Raw genomic sequence first — 18,995 nt, 5'->3', positions numbered from 1 at the left:
GGAGGGATATTCTGGCAGACATTTTCTGAGGGCAGGATCAACTAGGAGAACACGCCAATGTTTCTGTATGATTTTCCGAAGACCTGTCCACTGATCATTGAAGGTAGTTATCAACCGCATTGGATTCTTCTTGTCATTGGAGTGGCTTAATTTGGTGGTATACAGGACATCATTGCGAGATGTCCTTTTCGCCCTAAGATAACCTCCTTGAATCTGACAGCGGTTGTACCCCTTTCCTTAAAACGCCCTTTTTAATCTTCTGCCTGCCTTTCAAAAGAAAACTCATCTGATCAATCTTAAAAACTGCCCTACTGGGATGCCTTTGATGGTTGATGCTGGATGTGAAGAGCTCGCATGCAATAGAGAATTTGTAGACGTGGGTTTTCTAAAGACATCTGTGTGCATATCACCATTGGGCAATGTAGTAATTTTAATATCTAGACAGTCCAAAGTTCTACCTATTTTGTAGGAGAGTCTGATGTTAAGGTTGTCTTGGTTTAGTTTGTTCATCAGGCATTCAAGTTCTAGGTCCATGCTCTCCCAGATGAACCAAACGTAGTCTATAAACCTCATCCACTGTTGGACCTTCTCAACGCCCGGTTTTGCGTCTACCATAAAGATGTCTTTCCCACGCTCCCAGAAATAAATTTGAGTAACTGGGTGCACAGGCCGCACCCATCGCAGTTCCCTGGGTTTGAAGATAAAATCTGTGTCTCAAATATGAAATAATTGTGCGTAAGGATGAACTCTAACAAAATTAGTAGTAGTTCAGTCAGTTCTGGTTCTATATTACTTGACCTCAAAAAGAAGGAAACTGCTCTCAAACCATCTTCGTGTTTTATTGAAGTGTACAAAGACTCAACATCAGCAACTACCATAGTCATATTGGGTGTCAAATGTACACTATCCAGGCGGTGTAAGGCTGCAGTTGTATCCTTAATATCGGATGGTAGGGTTGATACAAGTGGTTTGAGATAAAAATCAGTAGTGACGCAACATCATTTTATGTTCATAAATTAATCAATACTAATGCTCTTGAAATGCATATAATTTGGAGAGTTTTACGACCTGGGACTTGTTAAAAGACATCAATAATGCCGGACCAGAGTACACATACTTTATTACACCCCAATATACTGTACGGTGATGGCTAGAATGCGACTTGGAGCCATTGTGAAGTTTATCAATTATACAGTTATATGAAAAAGTTTGGGCACCCCTATTAATCTTAAGCTTAATGTTTTATAAAAATTGGTGTTTTTGCAACAGCTATTTCAGTTTGATATATGTAATAACTGTTGGACACAGTAATGTTTCTGCCTTGAAATGAGGTTTATTGTACTAACAGAAAATGTGCAATCTGCATTCAAACAAAATTTGACAGGTGCATAAGTATGGGCACCTCACCAGAAAAGTGACATTAATATTTAGTAGATCCTCCTTTTGCAAAAATAACAGCCTCTAGTCGCTTCCTGTAGCTTTTAATGAGTTCCTGGATCCTGGATGAAGGTATTTTTGACCATTCCTCTTTACAAAACAATTCCAGTTCAGTTAAGTTTGATGGTCGCCGAGCATGGACAGCCTTCTTCAAATGATCCCACAGATGTTCAATGATATTCAGGTCTGGGGACTGGGATGGCCATTCCAGAACATTGTAATTGTTCCTCTGCATGAATGCCTGAGTAGATTTGGAGCGGTGTTTTGGATCATTGTCTTGCTGAAAGATCCATCCCCTGCATAACTTCAACTTTATCACTGATTCTTGAACATTATTGTCAAGAATCTGCTGATACTGAGTGGAATCCATGCGTCCCTCAACTTTAACAAGATTCCTGGTGCCGGCATTGGCCACACAGCCCCAAAGCGTGATGGAACCTCCACCAAATTTTACTGTGGGTAGCAAGTGTTTTTCTTGGAATGCTGTGTTTTTTTGCCGCCATGCATAACGCCTTTTTGTATGACCAAACAACTCAATCTTGGTTTCATCAGTCCACAGGACTTTCTTCCAAAAAGAAATTGGCTTCCCCAAATGTGCTTTTGCATACCTCAGCCAACTGTGTTTGTGGCGTGCTTGCAGAAACAGCTTCTTTCGCATCACTCTCCCATACAGCTTCTCCTTGTGCAAAGTGCGTTGTATAGTTGACCGATGCAGTGACACCATCTGCAGCAAGTTGATGCTGCAGCTCTCTGGAGGTGGTCTGAGGATTGTCCTTGACTGATCTCACCATTCTTCTTCTCTGCCTTTCTGATGTTTTTCTTGGCCTGCCACTTCTGGCCTTAACAAGAACTGTCCCTGTGTTCTTCCATTTCCTTACTATGTTCCTCACAGTGGAAACTGACAGGTTAAATCTCTGAGACAGCTTTTTGTATCCTTCCCCTGAACAACTATGTTGAATAATCTTTGTTTTCAGATCATTTGACAGTTGTTTTGAGGAGCCCATGATGCCACTCTTCAGAGGAGATTCAAACAGGAGAACAACTTGCAAGTGGCCACTTTAAGTAGCTTTTGTCATGATTGCATACACCTGGCTATGAAGTTCAAAGCTCAATGAGGTTACAAAACCAAAAAAAGTGCTTTAGTATGTCAGTAAAAAGTAGGTAGGAGTATTTAAAACAAGAAAATGATAAGGGTGCCCATACTTATGCACCTGTCAAATTTAGTTTGAATGCAGATTGCACATTTTGTATTAGTACAATAAACCTCATTTCAAGGCAGAAACATTACTGTGGCCAACAGTTATTACATATATCAAACTGAAATAGCTGTTGCAAAAACACCAATTTTTATAAAACATTAAGCTTAAGATTAATAGGGGTGCCCAAACTTTTTCATATAACTGTAATAACTCAAGATGTCCACTCCAAGTGAGCCACACAAGAACAAAATTGGTATACATAACAGGTTGAGAATTGCCACCATGTTTATTCATTAGAAAATTACCAGAAAGTCTATTTAGACGCAGAAGCAACATCTGAGAAGCATTTTAGAAAAAAAAAAAACAGTAGGCTAATCCATGGACAAATGCCATCAGAATAAACTGTAGGGTAGTAATGAAATGAAACCACAAGAGGGAGCCATAGGATAAAATTAGAATGAGCGCAGTATTAGGGGTGAAACTAGATTGATGTACTGTGGATGTATGCATGCACCAAAGAGAACAGGGTACTGGATATTGCTAAACAGTTAGAAACAGCTACTGCTAAGTATGTAGAGACAGAAGCACAAAAGTAAACTTACCGGATTGCACTAGGAACACAGTGCTATATGGTAAAGGGGTGTGATTCCCAGAAGAATTGTGCTAAAGTGGCTGATTCTGAGGAGGTTTAAAATAGAAGAGAGGTGTGCGAAGCTGGAGGCGTTTCTAATACGCGAGTATCAGAGGCCCTAAGAACGTGCTGAGCAGTGATGTCACTTCCTGTCGGCTGTGCTGCGAGTGCAATACTGTAGGAGGGACTGTGTGCTGTCACTGATGATCTGCACAGGATCTAGCGATGTGCTGCAAATAGAGTGATCTATATTCCATTTGTTACAAAAATGTCATTGGAAAGGAAACCTGCCATGGTTGTAAAACATGTCATTCAAAACTGAAAGTGTTTCCATATTTATCATACTACTTTAAATACTTTTAACTTTGTGAAAAACAGAATAAAATATGGAAAAAAATAATAACTACTGAAAAATGTAGCTGATCTAAAATTTCCATTATGCCCTAGGATCAAGGGTGGGCAGTTCATTTTCCTGAGGGGCCAAACGAGACTGACTGTTGTGAAGGCCTGATCCAATAGGTTGAAATTCTTCTCAATAATATTACAATATTTATGTTCTCACTTAATATTGAGCAGGATTAAGCATGCTAACATCCCCTATATACATCATGAGCCCACACAGCTCACCTATATACAGTATGAGCCCACACACAGCTCCCCCTATATAAAGAATGATCGCCCACATATAGTGACACCTCCACATAGCCCCCCTATATACAGTATGAGACCTCACATATCCTCTCTAGAGGCACACATCCCCATACATACCAAAAAAAGAAAACCCCTCTCGCTCCCGGGGCTCTGCATCAGTCTCTTGTGCACGGCAGATGCGATGTAATGATATCATCACGTCTGTCTGTTGCACACGCTGATTGGTGGAAGGAGGAGCCTGCGGCCCCGTCCTCCACCTATGTATCCACCGCTATCTGCATCGTGAGGGCACAGATATCCGTGATATCAGGATGCTGTGTGGGAGAGGGCATGGCCTGTGCTCCACTGTTTTTGAGCCCCTCTCTTGAGCCCAGGTCTGCCCTAGATGAATACTTCTTATTAGTGGTTTAGTTTCCAAAATGGTGTAAGTTTGTTTTTTTTTCTGCTGTTCTGACATCTCTGGGGCCCTGGAAATGTGACAGAGGTCTGCATCTGAGCTCTAATAACTAAATGGCGCTCCTACTTTACTAAACCCAGCTAGGTGCCCAAATAGCAGTTGGTGGCAACATATGGGTTATTGATGTACTCAGGAGAAATTGTATTACAAACTCTTTGGTTGATCTTCTACTGATGCCCTTTGTGAAAAAGAGAACTCTGTCCATTGCTACATTTTTATTAAAAATTGAATTTCCAATGTTACCAAATCCATTGAAACCTGTGGGCACAGAATACTCACTACCCACCTAGTTGGAAATGTCTTGAGGGGTGTAGTTTCCAAAATGGGGTCACCTTTAGTGTTCTGCATTTTGACACTTCAGATTCTGCATATTTGACATGGAGTCCACAAATTATTCCAACCAAATTTGTCCTCAAAAAGTCAAATGACACATCCTGCCTTCCAAGCCGTGCTTTGTTCCCAAAAGTTGTTTGTGACCACATATGAGGCATTGATGCGTTCTTGAGAAATCATGTAATAAAAGAAAATGCACCCATAACTTACCGCTATTGGAAAATTTGTGCTAAAACATTTTACGTGGAAGAAATGTACTTTTAAACTTTATTTCAACTTTAACCCTTCATGAATTTCACGTCCGTTAACACAAGCTTCATCAATGCAGTTTTGATTACCATGAGGGGTGCAGATTTTTAAAACCTGGTCTTGTTTTGGGGTTTTTAGACACCTAGACTCCTCCTCATAAATTATTTCAAAAGTAAAGTAATCACCCCTGCCCCCCCCCCTAAGAAAACAAACAACTAAACAACAGTTTTTTTAAACTTTTTAAGGGGAGAAGGAAAAAAAGGTTTTCTAAAACCTAATGTTCTATCAGAATGAAAGGGTGTTTTAAAAATGATGGTGATGTAAAGTAGACATATGGGAGTTTATTCAAATTCTGAATTTTTCAGCAAATTTCAGATATTTTCATAAAAATATCATCCTAAATTTACCACAAACACCAAGTAAAATTTGTCACAAAACAAGCCCTCAGAATCGCTTGGCTATGTAGACCTACTCCAGAGTTATTACCACAAAGTGACACATGCCAGACTTGAAAAATGGGGCTTGGTCATGAAAGCCCAAACTGGCTACATCCTTAAGGAGTTAAAGCCATTATCTTTTCAGTTTCAGATATTCGTACATCTTGGAGAAAAGCTATCCAAACTGAAGAATTTTCTGATGTGTCTAGTCCATTGGAAGTTCAGGACACAGAGTCCCCTACTGAAGCAGAATCTGCACACTGCAGCCAAATAGACCTTAGCATGGCTTGCTTCTTGTCTACCTCTCATCTGTCTGAACAGAATGAGTCACCAGGCCCACCAAATGCCACTACTGCTTTAATGGCTTCTTCACTTCCAGAGGCCGCTGTTAATCAAAGTGCATTGCATTCACCCACAAGGGCACCACTGCCAGAAAATAACAACTTAAAGCAGTGTGAGGAGTCGAGCATGTTTTCTCCGCTTATAGAAAAGGACCAAACCCATTTATTGGAAAGCCAGACATCCAGAAAAATAGTGGACAGCACAATTCTATCTTCTCTTCAACTGGAAAATGCTTCTGGTCACACAACTTTTATCTTTGAATTCCTCAAACATGGCAGATAATAACAATTGCTTGGGACTCCAGTAACGCACAAGAACATTTCAAGATGCGAGCAACTGTTTTCTAATACTGACAATAGTGGGGAGCGCAAACTGGACATTGACTCTATACGCTCCAGATATGAAGCTCTAAAAAAGACTTTTTCTGCATCTTTATTGGAGGAGACTGATTCTCAGGTCCCTTCATGCAAGTTTGGCAAGCATAAATCTGAATCCAATTTGCTTACAGACTCTGGGAATGTGTTTAGTCCTTTAGACAAAGGTTTAGCCTTGAACTTGGAACATTTAATGACCCCATCACCAAAAGGAAGAAGGTTTTCTCTCCCGCAGCTTATTTCTTTCTCTCCTGCTGAAGATGTCCAAGTGAGGCGCCCAGAGGAACTTGCAGATGTGTTTGATTCTCGAGGTGAGTTTCCTTTGCTCTTGTTGGGATTGACTTTTTAAACTTTGTTACTATTGAATCCTTATTTCAGAGATTTATTTTCAGTGTTTTCTGGGGACCGGGTATGTTTTCAATGCTACCAGTTGCTTGCCTTGGAGGTATATTTGATAGAAAAAACATTGCTTTATGCAGTGCTAGTCTTGCTGAGACAGACCAAGATATACTGCACGGACAAAAGTGTTGGGACACCTACACTTTGTAAGCTTTTTAAGACCTCCCATTCTAAATCTCTCAATCCAAAAGCCTTAATATGGAATTGGTTCCCACCTTTGCTGCCATAAAAGCTTCCACTCTTCTGGGAAGGTTTTCTACAAGATTTTTGGTGTCTTTGTGGGAATTTTTGCCCATTTATCCAGAAGAGCGTTTGACCAATTGGCTCACACAATCTTCGTTCTAGTTCATCTCAAAGGTATTTTGGATTGAAGTCTGGTATCTGTGGTCCAGTAAAGTTCTGCCACATCAAATTCACCCAACTATGCCTTTTTTGGTATTTGCTTTTTACTCTGGGTCACAATCGTGCTGGAACAGAAAAGGACCTTCTCCAAATTCCCATAAATTTATATCATGGTGCTTCAGCATATGAAGACATCATTGGCACTAATGAGCCTAGATCATCTCCTGAAAATAAGCTCAATGACATGGTCAGTCCTCAAAGATTAAAGGCGGCACATTGCCGTTAGGCAGGTATCGTTCTCGATCCTGCAGTCTGATATACATGTCTGGGTTTGGAGAAGTGCGGTTTTTCACTTTCCAGATCATGTTTTCAATGCAGTCAGCAGGGCGTTGACAACTTTCTACACTATACTCCTCAGCACTCTGTGTCCCCGCTTTGTATGTAGTCTACTACATCATGGCTGAGTTTCTGAGGTTTCTAAACACTTCCATTGTTCAATAATACCATTCCATAGAATCATAGAATGTTAGAGTTGGAAGGGATCTCCATGGCCAGTGTCCAACCCCCTGCTCGGTGCAGGATTCACTAAACCATCTCACACAGATGTCTGTCCAGCCTCTGTTTGAAGACTTCCATTTGATTGTGGTATAGATTTTAGGAGGGGTGAAATTTTATGAACTGACTTGTTTAAAATGGTGGCATCCTAATACAATACCACTCTCAAATTCGATTGGCTCTTTAGAGTTCGTAAAGGCAGACTAAGGGGAATGGATTTTATACACCTGTGGTAATTTCTTTAAATGATCAACCTGAGTTTAATTGAAGTCTGTCCTAATACTTTTGTGCATGCAATGTATCTCAGTAGGGTCAATTGGGAGATGGTGGTATCAGTCATGTGATGGCCCACACAATGGCATAATACTCTCTCAAATGTTGCACAATTTTTTTTAAAATGTTGGCGTTTTTACACCAGTCTTGGACAGCTATGCCAAACTGGGAGGGGCATGGCTAAGCCCACCCATCTAATAAAATTTACACCACCAAAAAGTTGTGCACGTTTTTTACATAAATGTACTCTAGTACCCAATTGGACTAAACTTTCTGGCAGTGGCGTACACCAGTTGTAAGATGCTCCTAATTCATTAAATTGGGTGTGTTTCTTAATGATGGGGACTGCTGGAGTGAAATGCACCTAGTTCATGAAGACTGGCATGCACAATGCCCGATTTAATAAATTGAACCCAATGTGTTTTTTTTACTTTTTGTTAGAAATTGGAAACCCTGAAGTAAATATAAAGAGTGCCCTATGATCACGCTATGCTTTTTCTCCATGTTGCACTGGGATTGCAATGTAAACTAGACTTTTTATCCCTCTTTTCTCTAGATTCCGGAGCTTTGAATGAGACCATTGATTTACCTCAGCCAGAATTAGATCTTCAGACAAGCACAGATGAAGGCGAGGGGCAATTAATAAAACTGTAGACTCCTAATCATTCAAGTGGATGGACACCATCTATGATAAGTCTAAGTGCTTGCAGACCTCAGCAAGATATATTTTAAGAGACTGCCTGACTTGCTGTAGAAATTTCTCCCTGTTTTGCCATAATTTTGTTCCCAAATGTTGAAACCCAGCTGTAATATTGAATTTAGGGGCACTTTTTGGGTTAAACACCATACTTGGTATGCATTCATTGTTTCCTAAATTACTGAACAGTCTAATATTTCTGTGATCTATTGAGAGCATCTCACATCCTCATTTTACTAGGGTGACATTCTAGCCTCTGAAAGTAAACCTTATAAAATGATCATATTTGTCTAGCATACAGATATTAATATAGTACTCATTTGTATTTTAGTAAGTTTAAGAAGCAATGAGAATAAATGTACTACTTTACCCAATTGTACTGGTGTACCTGTAGACTGGACACCATTGCAGGAATTTAGCAACACTGAATGTCCTAGATCTGCTTTCATAGCATTAAGTCATCTGATTAGAAAATGTAGGCAAAATTTAATGTATAGGAGAGAGTAATCTTTAGCAAGGCTCTGGGAAGAAATTCCACATTAGGTGTTTTTGTTTTGTTTTTTGTCTGTTTGTGGAGTTTACATATTTAAGAGTTAAAATTAATGCAATATTTAAGTCTAATAAATGTTGTATTTATGTGGTATATTTTGTTGTCACAATTTGATAAATCTGGGATGATTTAGTCTTAAAGAAAAATATCATATGTACTTGTCCTTATAGAATTAACTGTTTAGAACAAAATCTTGTGTATAAAATACCTAAACAGTACATTCATGACTAGTTTCAGATGCAAATGGAAATATTCAATCTGAGACTCCATCTGATCACAACCAAAGGTATACCTTGCGGTGCAAACCAAAGGTTTGAAGTGGTGCAAAGACTTGTACGTAAAATGCCAGCGCCATGATAACATCAGCCCAATGCTACAGCATGATATTACGGTCTTACAGGGAATATGTTTTGAAATCTGATCAAATGGTGGTGGACAAAGACAACACAATGGTAACATTTATATCCGTTTGATAGGTGCACTGAAAGGGATTGTGATAGGAATGTCACTGTAAACATTTAATTTGAGATCTATGCCCAGGATTTATAATTGTGACAACTATTCCTCCCTAACTGCAGATTGATCATCTTGGATTTTTATTTTGATCTAACAGCCGTTCAGATACAATTCTCAGCCCTCCAGCATTGTAATACAGCCGCCATGTGGCCTTAACAAACTGCTATGCTTTTAAGGTGCAATAGTCTGATATTCTATGGGCAGAATACTGGCTGCCATATTCATCTGTTAACGGACCTGGAAATTAGTTCACACACTGTCATATTGAATTGTTCCCATTAGGAGTAAGTCCAAAGAAAATGTATGACCAAATGTTTCTTCTGAATGTACCTCTGTTCTATGATGTACTAGAGCAGGGGTCCTCAAACTTCTTAAGCAGGGGGCCAGTTCACGGTCCCTCAGACCATTGGAAGGCCGGAATATAGTTTTAAAAAAAAAAAAAAAACTATGAACAAATTCCTATGCACACTGCACATATCTTATTTTGAAGTAAAAACAATACCGGAACAAATACAATATTTAAAATGAAGAACAAGTAAAGTTAAATCAACCGGTATTTCAATGGGTAGGTAACTGTACCCAATAGGCAGGTAAATATCCCCAATAGGCAGCATAGGTCCTCAATGGGCAGGTAAATGTTCCCAATAGGCAGGCTGTCCCCCCCCCCCCCCCTCTTATGCCATATGCAGGCTGTCCCCCCCCCCCCCCCCCATATCATGCCCCATGCAGCATGTCAACCCCCCCCCTCCCCCATATCATGCCCCATGCAGCATGTCACCCTCCATATAATGACCTATGCCTCCATATATTAAAAAAAAAATCCAATACTCACCTCACTTCTCACTTGCTGCCGCTGCTCTGGTCTGGACTCCAGCGTCGCGGCGGCGTTCCGCTCTGCGCTGCCTGTGACAGCACTCGGGAGGGTGCGGTGTAAAGACGTCACCGCGCCCTCTGACCTGAGACTTCACGGGAAGCGCTGAGCACGGAAGACAGCGGATCTGCAGAGGCACGGGGAGAGGTAAGTATCTGCCTGCCGGGGCCCTGAGCAAGCGGGGGGGAAGGGCGGGCGCTGACACCGCTCCCCTCTCCTCCGCCCATAGCCTGGCGGGCCGGATGAAAGTCCTCCGCGGGCCGCAGTTTGAGGACCCCTGTACTAGAGCATGCATGTCTGATCCTGCAGGAGAAGAGCACCTACCTGATATCTGACATTATCTGCATGTGTGGGAGTAGATGATAACCATTCCATTGTGTGGAGATGGGCTTCCTGCTTCTTTCTCACTTTACAGTTAGGTATGGATGTAAATCTATAGAGAATCATAGATGTATTAGGAATACTCCCATTCAGGCTTAGCAATTTTTTTTATGCAGTTTAAACAAAAAGTAAATCTTCAGAAACCCTGGGATAAGGCAGTGCAATAGAGTTCATATCATGGTAGTTTGATATACTTTCACCTTATTTTGGCAATTTAGCTTTTGCACTCTCACCTGCCTGTCACTTTTCACTTTTTATAGATCTCTACTTGTTCACAGATTATAACTACTTTTGTACACGAATTCCACAAATGTCTACGCCGTGCACAATTTCTCAGCTATTTTAAACTAATGTTAGCAGTGTCCTGAAACTAAAGAGGATTCTATTAATTGTGACCTTTTTATATTAAACAGTAACTAAACATTCTTCCTGATATTTCATATTTCGCAGGCTCTTCAATTGCCTGCAGATCTGTCGGGTTTCAAGTCCTGAGACCTCCATCTGTTGTGTAATAGACCTCCAAAAGTGCATGGCTGCGATTTAGTAGAAGGCATAGGCTATGAAGCAAATGCCGTCTATTGAATCCGTACTCCAGCCTCTCTATGCTTTTTGGGGTTATCTGAACTCTGGTTGAAGTAGGCAACATTTTTCCTGTTCTATTCTAACCTGCAAACAAATGAAGGGTGCAACAAAGCTGCTATTATGCTGTGTTCAATGCAATAAATATAATATTTTGTGGCAGCTGCTGACTTTTTAATACTGTTAAATTGTGTAGTGTTTTTTAAAAATAACATTCCTGTCATGGTATGTGAAGTCACTTTGTCATGTTTCAGTTGCTTTTTCTGTCAGTGGTGTAATATGATACAGTATTCTGTGCAAATATCTTTGTTTTCACAAGTTAGGTCAGGAAAAATCAATGTTAATGGACCCATCAAACACATAACTTGCCACTAAAATGCTCGGGTGCTCGAAGCTCGGGCCGAGCTCGCCGTGATACTTGGGTGCTCAACCTGAGCAACGAGCCCAATGTTAGTCTATGGGAGACCCGAGCATTTTTGTGGCGGCACCCCCGGCACTCTGTAGAAAGCCTAAAAAGTGCCCAAAACGATAGTGACAGTGCTCAAAAGACATGGGGATCGCCCCAGGAAGCATTTCTGACCCCCAGGTCACTGCTGTCAACAACGTGGTCAGAGGTATTAAGCCACTTTTACGGCTCACAATAAAATGTACAAAAACAAAACAAAGTGCTTTCCTGTGAAATATGTTAAGGAACATCCTTTCCAGGGTAAAGACTTATGTATAAGGTAAAATAAATAACCAAAAACAAAAATACTCCTCCACATCTTGGGCTATGTTCACAAGTAGCATTTTTTATGCGGTTTTGCACTTTTGTGTTGATTTCAACCGTGACAAATGCATTCACCGGGAAATGTCATTTTAACATTTTACAACCTTATCTGGCCATGTGCTGTGTGACACATGCATACAGTGCTGAAAAGACATGGGAACAGCATGGGGAAGACCCCTGGAAGCATCTCTGACACCCAGGTCACTGCCTAAAAGTGTGTCCATCAGAAGTGATCCTTGCCGCATCAGAAGATGCAGACTTTCAACTATCTCCGTGCAAGTCCTTGTCCCAGGGCAGTGTTCAATTGTACCTCCCCCATTCCTTGCAATGCAAGCGCAAGTATGCATCCTGCCACCCACCCACCCCCAGGCTGCAATACCATACTGCTAGCTTGCACTTGAAATGGGGCCTTTTAGCTTGGAGGAGGCCGAAGCAGGCGACTACCTCATGGCTGCTTCGGCAGCGAGGTATCCATACTCAGTCCCCAGCGGCTGGGTGTCCACGCTCGGTCCCCAGCCTCCAGGGGGCGGTCGAGTGTCTACGCTCGGTCCCCAGCCTCCAGGGGGCGGTCGAGTGTCTACGCTCGGTCCCCAGCCTCCAGGGGGTGGTCTGGTGTCCACGCTCTGTCCCCAGCCGCCAGGGGGCGGTCGGGTGTCCACTCTCGGTCCCCAGCCGCCAGGGGGCGGTCGGGTGTCCACTCTCGGTCCCCAGCCGCCAGGGGGCGGTCGGGTGTCCACTCTCGGTCCCCAGCCGCCAGGGGGCGGTCGGGTGTCCACTCTCGGTCCCCAGCCGCCAGGGGGCGGTCGGGTGTCCACTCTCGGTCCCCAGCCGCCAGGGGGCGGTCGGGTGTCCACTCTCGGTCCCCAGCCGCCAGGGGGCGGTCGGGTGTCCGCTCGGTCCCCAGCCGCCCTGCGGCCGGGTGTCCACACACGATCCACAGGGGCGGTCGGGTGTCCACGCTCGGTCCCCAGCCGCCAGGGGGCGGTCGGGTGTCCACGCTCGGTCCCCAGCCGCCAGGGGGCGGTCGGGTGTCCACTCTCGGTCCCCAGCCGCCAGGGGGCGGTCGGGTGTCCACTCTCGGTCCCCAGCCGCCAGGGGGCGGTCGGGTGTCCACGCTCGGTCCCCAGCCGCCAGGGGGCGGTCGGGTGTCCACTCTCGGTCCCCAGCCGCCAGGGGGCGGTCGGGTGTCCATAAACGGTCCCCAGCCGCCCCTATTTGAAGGACAGCCTAACCACAAACACGTGGACAAGTGAATGTGGCCAGGGATGGTACATCTCACTGACGTCTTCACACTGGGTTAATATTGTGGAAGCCGGGACACGGTTGGATACTGGGATGCAACACGTCCTCCAGACATAGAGGATTGCGGGTCCTGCGTCAATCAGGCTTCAACACAAAGTTCAGAAGGTAGACAGCAGCAGTGGTCGGCCTCCTACACAACGAGTAAATTATTCATGATCATGAGGCCATCCATCTCCTTGGCTTTCTGTTCCTTGGAATGCAAGCGCATGTATGTAGTAGCGGCTAGGCCTGAGGTGGTCAGCGTTTTGGCGCATATCCTACCTCCTCCGAGGATTGCTGGATGTTTTCCTGCTACTATCCCAGTTCTATGACTCCCGTTAAAACAAAGCTTCAGGTAATGAATGATGGATGAGGTGGTGGCAAAGGAGAGAGGGCAGGAGGAACAGGGACCATTCACATCAATATCAGGCCAGTCAACCACACATGTCTTGTAGGATATGTTTCTGTACCAAAAGGAGCGGTTCGGCTACACAGTTATAGGGCATACAGTGAGTGCAATGCCTACCAAAAATTTTGAGGCACTCCAATGCCCCTTGGAAGTGACATGGAGGTCAGAGGGCCTTAACGTAAACCGTTTTTTCCATTTATAGCAACTGGGTCTCCTATGCACTGTTGCCCTAAGCAGTGAATGGAAGGCTTTCCAAAAATTGAGGAACTGCAATGGCCCTTGAAACAGACGTGGATTACAGCATACTAAAAAACTTCTACCCAATATTGGGGAGTGGGTCTCCCTTAGTGTTCGCCTATGCATTGAAAAGCAAAAGCTGACTAAAATTAGGAGGAAATGCAATGCCCGTTGGAAGAGTCATGGATGTTAGAGTTAATTAAAAACAACATTTCAATGCCCCTTGGAAGAGCTGTGGAGTTCAGAATGGTTTAACAAGACTGTTTTAATGCCCCTAGGAAGAGACGTGCAGGTCGCAGTAGCTTAACAAGACGGTTTAAATGCCCCTTGGAGAAATGGTGGAGGTCGCAGTAGCTTAACAAGACTGTTTTAATGCCCCTTGGAAGAGACGTGGAGGTCGCAGTAGCTTAACAAGACAGTTTAAATGCCCCTTAGAAGAGTCGTGGAGGTCGCAGTAGCTTAACAAGACGGTTTAAATGATCCTTGGAAGAGATGTGGAGGTCGCAGTAGCTTAACAAGACGGTTTTAATGCCCCTTGGAAGAGACGTGGAGGTCGCAGTAGCTTAACAAGACGGTTTTAATGCCCCTTATAAGAGCCATGCAGTACAGCATATTAAAAACATTATTCCCATTATTGGGGAGTGGGTCTCCCATGTTCTTTGCCTATGCCTTCCAAGCAAAAGCTGCCAAAAATTAGGACGGAGGAACTTGCAATGCTGGCAACACGGACCATGGTCACCCTGGTGGTATAGTGGTGGTGGAGGCTGAGGACAAGGAGAAGAGCAAAATACAGCTGAAATGAGGAAGCGTATACCCATGTGTGGGTGTGAAGCGGTGCATGGGAATACACCTCCCGAAATAACACAGTGGATTTGACTTTATGTTACTCTGCTGTCATTTGGTGGTGATGAGAAGTCTGGCCCAATCCAGCTCTTGTTCATTTTGATAAGGGTCAGCTTGTCAGCATTGTCAGTTGACAGGCGAGTGCGCTTATCAGTTATAATTCCCCCAGCGGCACTAAAAACATGCTCCGATAACACGCTAGCGGCAGGGCAGGCCAGGACCTCCAAGGCGTACAGAGCGAGTTCATTCCAAGTGTCCAGCTTGGATACCCAATAATTAAAAGGCACAGAGGAATCACGGAGGACGCTGGTACTGTCGGCAAGGTACTCCCTCACCATCTTTTGAAACTTTCCACTCCTTGTGAGAGTACCCCGCGCCTCAGGGCCTGTAAGCTGGGCGGGTCTCAGAAAACTGTCCCAGAATGTTGACAGTGTTCCCCTGCCTCTGCTGGATTGGAGTTGCGTCTCTCTTGCCTTGGTTGGTCAACGAACTGTGACCTCTGCCGCTAGCGTGTTCAGATGGGAATTTTTTTTTAAGAGTTCTACAGCAAGGGCCTTCTGGTATTGCCACATTTTTGTAGACCTCTCCACCTCCGGAATAAGAGAGTGAAAGTTGTCCTTGTAGCGGGGGTCTAAAAGTGTCACCAACCAGTAATGACTGTCACCCAACATTTTGACAACGTGAGGGTCATGATTAAGGCAGCGTAATATAAAGTCAGCCATGTGTGCCAGACAGGTAACTGGCAAGACTTCCGTGTCTTCACCAAGATGACGACTGACCATGCTCTCCTCCTCCTCCTGCCCCCTGTCCTCAGGCCACCCACGCTGAACCGACTGTATGACAGTTGTACAGGTACTACCGCCTACAGCTCATGATACCAGCTCCTGTTCTTCCTCCTCTTCTCCCTCATTGTCCCCCAATGCACGCTGGGATGAGATGAGGCCGGGCTGTGTGTAATCGCCCGCTATGGCTTCTTGATCTATCTCCTCATACTCTGGCTGCAATGCCTCCTCTTTAATTCTCTGCAGAGAGTGTTGCATAAGACAGACAAGTGGGATGCTGACGCTAATGATGGCGTCATCCCCACTCACCATCTTGGTGGACTCCTCAAAGTTTGTCAGGATGGTACATATGTCAGACATCCAGGTCCACTCCTGAGGTCTTATGTGTGGAGTCTGACCTGAATATCGACGGCCTTGTTGCAGCTGGTACTCCACAACTTCTCTCTTCTGCTCACAAATCCTTTGCAACATGTGGAGGGTAGAGTACCAACTTGTGGGGACATCACACACCAGTCGGTGTGCCGGAAGCTGGAAACGCTGCTGCAACACAGCAAAGGCGGCGGAAGCTGTAGTCGACTTCCGAAAATGAGCTGACAGGCGTACTTTGACGAGCAGATCTGGCAACTCTTGGTACGATTTAAGAAACCGCTGAACCACGAGGTCAAGCACATGAGCCAGGCATGGTACGTGTGTGATCTCGCCTCAGAGCCGCCAGCAGGTTACAGCCATTGTCACACACGACCCTGCCTGGATGTAGGTTCAGCGGTGTCAGCCACAGGTCTGCCTGCTCTTTCACAGCCGTGCACAACTCACAAGCAGTGTGAGGTTTATCACCTAAGCTTATGAGTTTCAACACAGCCTGTTGCCGCTTGGCTGAGGCAGTACTGTGGTGATATCTGAGATGGAGGCTGAAAATGAGGATGATGCGCAGGAGCTGTACACTGTGGGGGCAACTCTGACTGACATAGGGCCCACAATCCTCGGTGTGGGGAGGATGTGTTCCGTCCCAAGGTCCGACTGGGTCCCGGCTTCCACTATGTTTACCCAGTGTGCCGTCAGGAAGATGTACCGTCCCTGGCCACAAGCACTTGTCCACGTGTCCGTTGTCAGGTGGACTCTCCCAGTAACTGCGTTGTTGAGGGCACCGCAGATGTTTTGGGACACGTGCTTGTGTAGTGCGGGGATGGAACACCGGGCAAAATAGTGTCGGCTGGGGACCGAGGGATGGCCACCACCATAAGGTTGCGGAAGGATTGAGTCTCCACCAGCCTAAAAGGCAGCATTTCCAACGCAAGCAGTCGTGAAATGTGCGAATTTAGGACTGTGTCCTGTGGGGCGTTGGGTGCGAATTTGCGCTTTCGTTCAAAGGTCTTGGATATGGATAATTGAACGCTGCGGTGGGACGTGGACGTTGATGCTGTTTCTTGAGAAACTGCCATAACAAGTTTAGACTGAGAGGAGGGGGCATCTTTGCATGCAGTATGGACAGGGGATTGCCTTGCACGCACAACAGGGTTCTATTACACGCACAACAGCGGAAGAAGCAGTGATGATACCCGCTGTCACTGGTTGTGGACCCTGGGATTCACCCCACAAAGTCTGGTGCTTTGCTGACATGTGCCTGATCAGGCTGGTAGTTTTGTCACCCCTGCTGATGCTGGCATGGCAGGTGGTACAAATGGCCTTTTTGGGGTTAGCAGCAGAGTCTTTAAAAAATTCCAATTACAAAGAAATAGTCGGCACTCCTTAGTCCTCGTTAGTAGTAGTGGTGCACGTGGATAGATTGCAAACAGAGTAAAGAAATCCCGGCACTCGCGTGTATTCGATCAGTTCATTTATTCCACATGTAGGAAAACTACAACAAGACATTTCAGCCCCTTGAAAAAAGCCTGCAAGGGGCTGAAACGTCTTGTTGTAGTCTTCCTCCATGTGGAATAAATGAACTGACTGAATACACGTGAGTGCCGGGATTTCTTTACTCTGTTTAAAAAAATTCCAGACTCTGGAAGACCTACCGGTTGTACTGGCAACGTCCCTCGTGTTGGTGTTACGGGGACCGGTTGCCCGCCTTCTGTCTGCGGCCACCACACTGCTTCTTCCTGCCTGTTGGGGTACTCTGCCTCCCTCCCCCTGTGTGCTGCTGGCTTCGCTTTGTGTGTCTTCCTGCCACGTTGGGTCAGTTACTAGATCATCCACCACCACCTCCTCTTCCACTTGCGCACCACGATCCTCCTCCTCACTTCGTAGCAATTGTGTCTCGTCATCGTCCACCTCTTGTGACAAATTGCCAGCGTCGACCTCCTCTGGCCGTGGCTGTTCAAATATTTGGCCATCGCTACATGGGATCTCCTCTTCCACCATTTCAAGCGGAGCAGGCGAGGGGCACAAATCTGGAAATGGACCAGTGAACAGCTCTTCAGAGTGTCCAAGTGTGGGATCAGTTGCTGTCTGACGACACTCGGCATGGTGGGAGGAAGGAGCATCAGGGTGAGGAGGAGTATGCGGTCGAGACTCACGGCTACTAAAACTTGACCGTGTGGAAGAGAGACCGGAGGTGGTGGTGCCCAGGTAACTGGAAGTATGATCTGCTATCCAATTAATAACCTGTTCACACTGATCAGTTCGCAATAGTGGTCTGGTTGTTGTGTGCTTCCCTAGTAATTCGGTCAAGAACTGGGAGCGAGAAGATGTGGCTGTTGGTTGTGGCACATTTTCACCTTGACCATGGCCCCGTCCTCTACACGCACAATCACCAGAACATCCAGTTCCACGTCCCTTGCCACGCGCCTTGCCCATTGTAAATGAAGTAAAATAGCTTACACTTGCACTATCAATGGAAAAAGGGTAATAAAAAGGATATTAGAACTGTGGAAGAGGAAAACCACAGTTATATTTTTCTGGCCTACACCAGACTCTTTTAAACAGATATATTTGTGTCTGACCAGTCAGGGAGACACTATTACAGTTTTTTTTACGGCAAAAAATGCCAAAAACAGGATAATACAGAGATTTGAGCCATGGAACTGCAAAACCACAGTTATATTTTTCTGGCCTACACCAGACTCTTTTAAACAGATATATTGGTGTCTGAACAGCCACAGACACACTCAAATTTTTTTTTAATTTTTTTTTTTTTGGGGGGGGGGGGAATACCAAAAGGTTAATAAGATGCGTATTTGGACAGTCTGACTGAGGGAAAAAAAAATACAGAATTTAGATGAAAAAAAAAAAAAAGGATTTTTCTTGGCCCCTGAGACCGGGGAATAAGTCTAGCAATTTGACCAGCAGGAGCACACAGGACTGTAATGCAGCATTTGCTGGTATAACCACTGCGGCTCCTATACAGCCTGCCTGCCTGATATCTGGGATGGATATTAGTCCTGAGAAGGACTGTTTGTTTG

The 18,995-nt window shown here is 44.7% G+C and overlaps 1 pseudogene; it reads left to right on the top strand.

Moving 5' to 3' along the window:
- The window catches only part of LOC141215876 (HAUS augmin-like complex subunit 6), a 52,128-nt pseudogene extending 42,248 nt beyond the window's left edge, over window positions 1-9,880 (top strand).
- Window positions 9,881-18,995: the final 9,115 nt, after the last annotated feature.

Source organism: Phyllobates terribilis, unplaced genomic scaffold (genome assembly GCF_046119375.1).
Source record: "Phyllobates terribilis strain yellow unplaced genomic scaffold, ASM4611937v1 Scaffold_1__5_contigs__length_1240528914, whole genome shotgun sequence".
Classification (NCBI taxonomy): Eukaryota; Metazoa; Chordata; class Amphibia; order Anura; family Dendrobatidae; genus Phyllobates; species Phyllobates terribilis.
This window is presented reverse-complemented; position numbering and strand designations above follow the sequence as displayed.